Source organism: Hippopotamus amphibius, chromosome 16 (assembly GCF_030028045.1).
Source record: "Hippopotamus amphibius kiboko isolate mHipAmp2 chromosome 16, mHipAmp2.hap2, whole genome shotgun sequence".
Lineage (NCBI taxonomy): Eukaryota > Metazoa > Chordata > Mammalia > Artiodactyla > Hippopotamidae > Hippopotamus > Hippopotamus amphibius.
The window spans coordinates 36744806-36751365 of record NC_080201.1 but is presented as its reverse complement, the minus strand read 5'-3'; the positions used below and the strand labels follow the sequence as shown (position 1 = coordinate 36751365).

Sequence of the window (6560 nt, the reverse complement as noted above, 5' to 3'; positions counted from 1 at the left end):
TTGAGAAATAATATTTGTCCTTAATATGGATGATGTGCTTTGATATTTCCAATTGGAGGCTGGTGTAGTCTATTTTTACAAGCGCATGTCTCACTGAAACAACTTTGTGGGTCACATGCCAAGATGTGAAGAATGCTGCGGAAGATCACATGTGACTCTTTAGAACAGCGATGCACGGATGTTAAGAACCTGGCCTCTGGAGTCAGATTTCCTTGGTTCAGGTTCAAGATACCTGTCACTGCTGTGGAGAGTTCAGCCAAGCTAGTTTACTTCTCTAGTCCTCATTTCCTTCCTAGCAAGGTGGGAGTAGTGTGTGTGTGGTACCCAGGCCCCAAGGACTGCTCTGAAATTAAGTGAAGTAGTACTTAGGAGGCACTTAGCACTGTGCTGGACACGGCATAGAAGGTGGCAGCTAAAGGTAAGTATCATCATTATTACTGTTGCTGCTGTGGTTGTTGCTGCTTTTAAAACATGTAGAAGGAGGCATGTGCACCCAAGTGTGGTCCTTTAGGACTTCGAGCCTGGATAAAGCAGCAGTGGAAATGAAGCCAGGCCCGAAAGAAGAGGGATGAGCCTTAGTGTAGTAAGAAGGGGATGGGGGGAACAGGGTGAGGAGATCCCAGGGCAGATTGGAAGGGGCTGCTATTCCTACAACAAGGCTGGTGTGCGTGCTGGGGTGGCGGACACCCTCAGAAATCCTCACATACAGAATTGTTTTTGCTTGGCAAAAGCCCGGGGCTGACTTGTTTTTAGACCACAACCGGTTGCACCGTGAATTCCAGAGAGAGTGCAGTGGCCCAGCCAAACCTGGAAGTTTGTGATGTGCTAATCAAAAATTATATGCTTGGTTTTCTGACTGCCAGCCACAGACCAAGGATGATCTTAAGTACAGGTCTGAGCACACAGTTTACCCGACTCCTGACTCACAGGCTGTGTTTATTGAGCAGCCAAAATTGCACTGGAACCTGCAGAAACAGCCCAGTTTGGCCTGCAAATCATGGTGTTCCAGCCAGAAGCTGCATGCCAGCTCCTTACCTTTGCCCTCGCCTGCGGGACAGCCAGTCCAGGTGCTCGCAGAGCCAGGTGCTCAAGGGAGGGGTGTGTAGGGGAGCGGTACACACATGTCCACGCGGAGGGCAGCGAAAACAGAAGGCTCCCAGGAGCGGTGAAGGAGGAGGCCACCTTCCCAAACTGATTTCTGCTTGCCCCTGAGACGCGGGATTGGAAAGGAAGATGGTCATGACGTTGATGCTGACAGTAATACACAGGTGACTAACACTTGTTGAGCATTCATTTTATACCAGCCATGGTGCTAAGCTCTTTCACTGCATAGTCACACTTACCCTTCGCGATAAATATTACCCTCACTTTTCACTAGAGGAGTCTGGGCTCGGAGACGTCAAGCAACCAGCCCAAAGTCAACCAGCTGGCCAGGGGCTGAGCAAGGACTTGGACAGTTTGATTTAAAGCATCGTCCTGAGGGAGGCAGCCAATAGAAGCCAATAGTCTTCCGAACTGGGCTCAGAGCTGTTCCAGCTTTTCCAGGTTGAGATTCAGGGGGTTTGGTGACATCATCAAACAGTTTGGGGTATTGAGGACGAATGGGGAGGAGAGCTGGAAGGCTTTGCTTGAGTGTTGTCTTTCCAAGAGGTATAGACTAAAATACGTGAGCTGGAATGGCCTTTGGCTTTGAAGATAGGGACACTGAGACCCAGAAAGGGTAAGTGACTTGCTCAAGGCCACACAGCAAGTTAGTGGCAGAGACAAGACAGGAATCTACATTGACAGACCCTCAGTCCAGAATACTATTTCCAAAGTCCCAATGACCACAGTGAAGGTGATAGCGATATAATAAACATTTATTGAGTACCCATTTTCCACCAGAAACCATGCCAGTTATGTTATATGTATTAACTCAGTTATGCCTCACAACAACCTGATAAGGTCTGTTCTATTATTATCCCCATGAGAAAACAGTGGCACAGAGAGGTTAAGCAACTTGCTCAAGATCACACAGATAGGAAACGCTGGCCTCAAAGCCAGACAAAGGAGTTGCCGTCCATCCCTGTTTCCTCTGCTCAATTTATTTGGCCGAGTTTCCTCCCCATTCCACTGGCCCACAGCTACCTGCTTTCCTCTCTACCCCACTCCCCTTCTGGAGAACTCAGACAATCCTTTCTCTCCCCTGATCTCAAGGAGTCTAGGCTGATTGGGGGGAGCTGGGAATGTGGCAGGAAGCCGGCAGAACCAGGATCAGAGGTTCTGCTCTTCCCAACCAAGGTCTTTCTAAACAGCTGTGGCTGTGCCCACCCCTCTGTGGCTGATCTGCGCCAGGGGGCGGGAGCTGGGCTGCCGGGCTCCGTGTGCAGCAGGCACAGCTCTGAGGCTTATCTGTGAGTCATGACTAATCGCTCAGCACCGTCCCCCCAAATTCCACTTTGCATCCGGTGTCACCTTAGACAGAAAGGCTTTTGTTTAATTTGGGCTATCTGGGTGGCAGTTGTTTCTTTCAGCTTCACCTGACCCTTTTTATAGCCGTAGATAATCTTTCTTTCCACAGACAGGCCCACAAATGTAACTGTATTTATGGGTCAGACTTCGCAGACGATCATCACTCAGAGGACGAAGACGGAGCAGTAACTCACCCAGGCAGCGGAGGCACCTTCACACGCTGGCTTGCCCTCCCTCCCTGAGTTGCTCACAGGCAGGCGGGATGGTGAAGGTGACCCCGTCCCCGCCCCCGCCCCCCAGTAGAATAGGAGATGAGATCTCAGCCGGGAGGCCGCAGCTGGGAGGCCGAGGGGCGACTGGGTGAGGCGGTTAATGACCCGTTTCCATCTGCATGTGACCTGCCCCGGGTTCTCTGGGCCTCTGGCTGTGGAGTCAGACTCCCGAGCTCAAATTCTGACCGATCTGCTGGCTGGTAATGTGATCTCAGCAAGTTACTTAACTCCGCGAAGCCTCAGTATCCTCAGCTGCAAAATGGGGATGACAACCTCATGTCACCAAATTATTATAAAGACATAAAGAACAGAAAACATTGAATACAGTGCCTGGCACACTGGGAGGGTTCAAATATGTTGGGTGTTATTTGCATGAATATAGATGAAACTTAAAACATCATGTTGAGTGAGAGAAGCCAGACACAAAGGAGCACACAACTGCCTGATTCACCATAGATGAATCTGTGGTGAAAGACATTAGAACAGCAGTTGTCCCTGAGGTGGGAGGTGGGGACAGGGGGACCAGGAGGGGACGCAAGGGGTCTTCCAAGGGTAATGGAATTGTTCTATGTCTTAATAGGGAGGTGTGTGCATTTGTCAAAACTCATTGAACTGAAGATATAAGATCTGAATTTTACTGTATATAAATTACACTCATTAAAAATTACCAGTAAAATCATTATTATTATTATTATTATTATTACTACTATTATTATTATTATTATTCTACTTGTGTTTAACGTTTTGTGCCCTAGGATCAATCTTAATGAGGAGTCCTTCAGTGATAGAGACCAAACTAGATTAAACAAAAAGGAGGATTTATTGACTTTCTTACTTGGGAAGTCCAGGATAGTCTGGCTTCAGGAGCAGCTGGATTCGAGGGCTATGTCATTCACCTCTCCTGTAAAATGCAGATGTCATTCGCTTTCTAGCCTGCATCTTGGTGATCAGGGGCATTACCGTGATCAGAAGATCCAGAGAAGCTGATCCAGTGAAGGTACTTTGAAAATCATAAACACAGTAGGAGTTCTAAGAAAGAGTCATAAGCGCCCAGGTAGAGAGACCCTTGTCTGTCCACTCAGCCACCTGCAGTTTGTCAGAGTGAGTTTCATTGTCCAGCACCCTGAAGGAGGCTCCTTGTAAGCCCCAACCCAAGCCTGACCAGGAGATGCTGACAACTCCATCAAGAAGCACTTGTGACCCCTCCCACACAAGCCTGTGCTCTCTGTCCAGCTCCCACAGGGTCCTTTCACATCGCTAGGGCAGAATTTAACCGTACCCTTTGATGTACTTCCACGTCAGAGAATCTTCCTCATGACATGGGCATCCATATATACTAGGACCCCAGTAAAGGAGGGATCATTGCACTGTGTAAGTGATAGAAACACTACAAAAATACCCACGTGTTTATTAATAAGGAGATGGTTAAACACATTAAGATATATCTAGATTATGGAATGCTTGGTGGTCTTTAAAAAGAATGAAGTAGATCTTTTTCTTGAAAAAAAAAAGAGGAAGTTGAAGAACAAATCATTTATTCATCCAGCATTCAACAGACCCTCATCTGGGAACTGTAAAAAAAAAATTAATAAACAGAAATTGCAATTAAACAGAGTTGGGAGAACAAAGAGGGGAGTTCTTACATCCTGCGACCATAGCGGAGCCCAACAGGAGGAAGAAAGACCTCTCTCCTTTCACAGCAAGGACTTGGCCAACGAAAAGCCCATGGACTCTTTACTTACTAGAGCCTCCCAGCTTCCTCTCTCCACTATAAAAGCGTTCCCCTTCCCTTGCCCTTCGGGGACTTGTGTGTGGCTCACCATGGCTGCAGACCCCAAATTGCAATTCTCTGTTGATCCTGAATAAACCCATCTTTACTGGAGAAAGATCTGGCATCTATTTGTTTTAGGTCAACAGAACAACAAGGAGCAAGACAGACACAATCCTGGTTCTCATGGGCCTACTTTTAGTGTAACAGAAGTTGGTGCCACACCCTCAGAAAATGCCTGGTCATGGCCACTGTCCCCAGGGAGTGGGATTCGGGGAAACCATGAGAGGCCTGGGGGAAGGAGGGTGGTGTTTTCGCTTCTTCCATTATATATGTTTATGCTATTTGAATATTTTTACAATGAGTATTTATCACTTTATAGTTCTTGTAAAACCAATAGAGGAAGCAAAATAAATGAACTGCATGCAGCTGTGAGCCTATACCAACCACAAAGAGCCAGGCGGGACGGAGATAGAGGGGGGTAGGGAGAATCCATGTGTGAGAGAGAGAGAGCGATCTTCCCCTGTCCCCAGGGAGACAGCTGAAAGGAAACTGCTTCTGGAGTCAGCAAGTCGCTCTAAGTGTTTCCTCCCCCGGTGCTCCTGTGCCAGGACCCAGGCCTGGCCTGAGAACGTGGCCTTTCGAGGTCCTGGGCACAGAGGAGGCAGACACTAGCCGGCATACACTGTTTCCTCTTTGGGAGAAGAAGCAGGCTCTGTCTCTGCCTTCACCGAGACTTCATCATCTTCTCTAGGGCCCCATCCTGCTCTTCCAGCACAGGACAACCCAGGCCCCTCAAGTAATCATACAGAGTTCAAGTGCTAGCTGTACCGGCTCCTGAGCAGTGTAACCCCAGGCACCTCCCTCCACCTCTCTCTGACTCAGCTTTCTCATCTCTAAAGGGGAGATGGTGATAATGAGAGTGTTCTGAGTTCTGATCATGAATGTGCTGGGAGTTTAGTAAGTTAACACATATCGAGTACTTAGACAGCGTCCAGCCCACAGCAAGCGTTCAGTCAGTGTTAGTTATCTCACAGTTGTTGCGATCGCCTCCTACCCTGGTGATCTTACCACGCAAGAAGTAGAACAAGGGGCTTCCCTGGAGGCGCAGTGGTTAAGAATCCGCCTGCCAATCCAGGGCACACGGGTTCGATCCCTGGTCTGGGAAGATCCCACATGCCGTGGAGCAACAAAGCCCATGCGCCACAACTACTGAGTCCTCGTGCTGCAACTATTGAAGCCTGAGCACTTGCAGACCGTGCTCTGCAACTAGAGAAGCCACCACAATGAGAACCCCGTGTACCACAATGTAGAGTAGCCCCCGCTCGCCATGACTAGAGAAAGCCTGTGCGCCGCAATAAAGACCCAATGCTGCCAAAAAATAAATTAAAAAAAAAGAAGTAGAACAAGTTTTCACTTGGCCCCAGTGGCTTGAGATAGGATTATTATCCAGTAAATCTGCCCTCAGAGTTGAATATCTCAAACCCAGAAGGCTTTAGAGATCCACAACCCAACCTCCCAACCTCCCACTTTACAGACGGAGCCGCTGAAACGCAGAGAGGTCAAACCTCAACTCCTGCAACTCACTGGGATGAATTCATCTCTCTGCCCCCGTGTGAATGAATGTGTCGGCAAAAAGGAAAGCTCGGAGGGTGTGCTAACTTGCTTTCTACCATGACTTATAGTATAAAAATGATGCTACTAAAATTTCTCTGTGATTCTCTTGTGAATATGACTAAATGTAAATTTCTTGCTGTTACGTGTACTTTCACCTTGGACCACTGTCACGGTTAATTTTATGTGCCAACCTGAGCAGATCACAGGGTACCCAGATATTGGGCTAAACATTATTTCTGGATACGTTTGTTAGAGTGTTTCCAGATAAGACTGGTATTTGAATCAGTAGACTCAGTAAAGAGGCTGGCCCTCCCCAATGCGGGTGGGCGACATCTTATCCGCTGAGGGCCTGAACAGAACAAAAGGAAGAGGAAAGGAGAATTTTTCCCTTCTCTGCCTGACTGCTTGAGCTGAGACTTTGGTCTTCTCCTGCCTTTGGACTAAGAATTATA

At 48.0% G+C, this 6560-nt stretch overlaps 1 long non-coding RNA gene across 1 annotated transcript; it reads left to right on the top strand.

Annotated features, from left to right (window-relative positions):
• The first annotated feature begins 317 nt into the window (after positions 1-317).
• LOC130839159 (uncharacterized) lies at positions 318-3385 on the top strand. Its single transcript, XR_009049771.1, has 3 exons — positions 318-418; positions 864-1268; positions 2561-3385. It is a non-coding gene; the product is annotated as an uncharacterized LOC130839159 (long non-coding RNA).
• The last annotated feature ends 3175 nt before the right edge of the window (positions 3386-6560 follow it).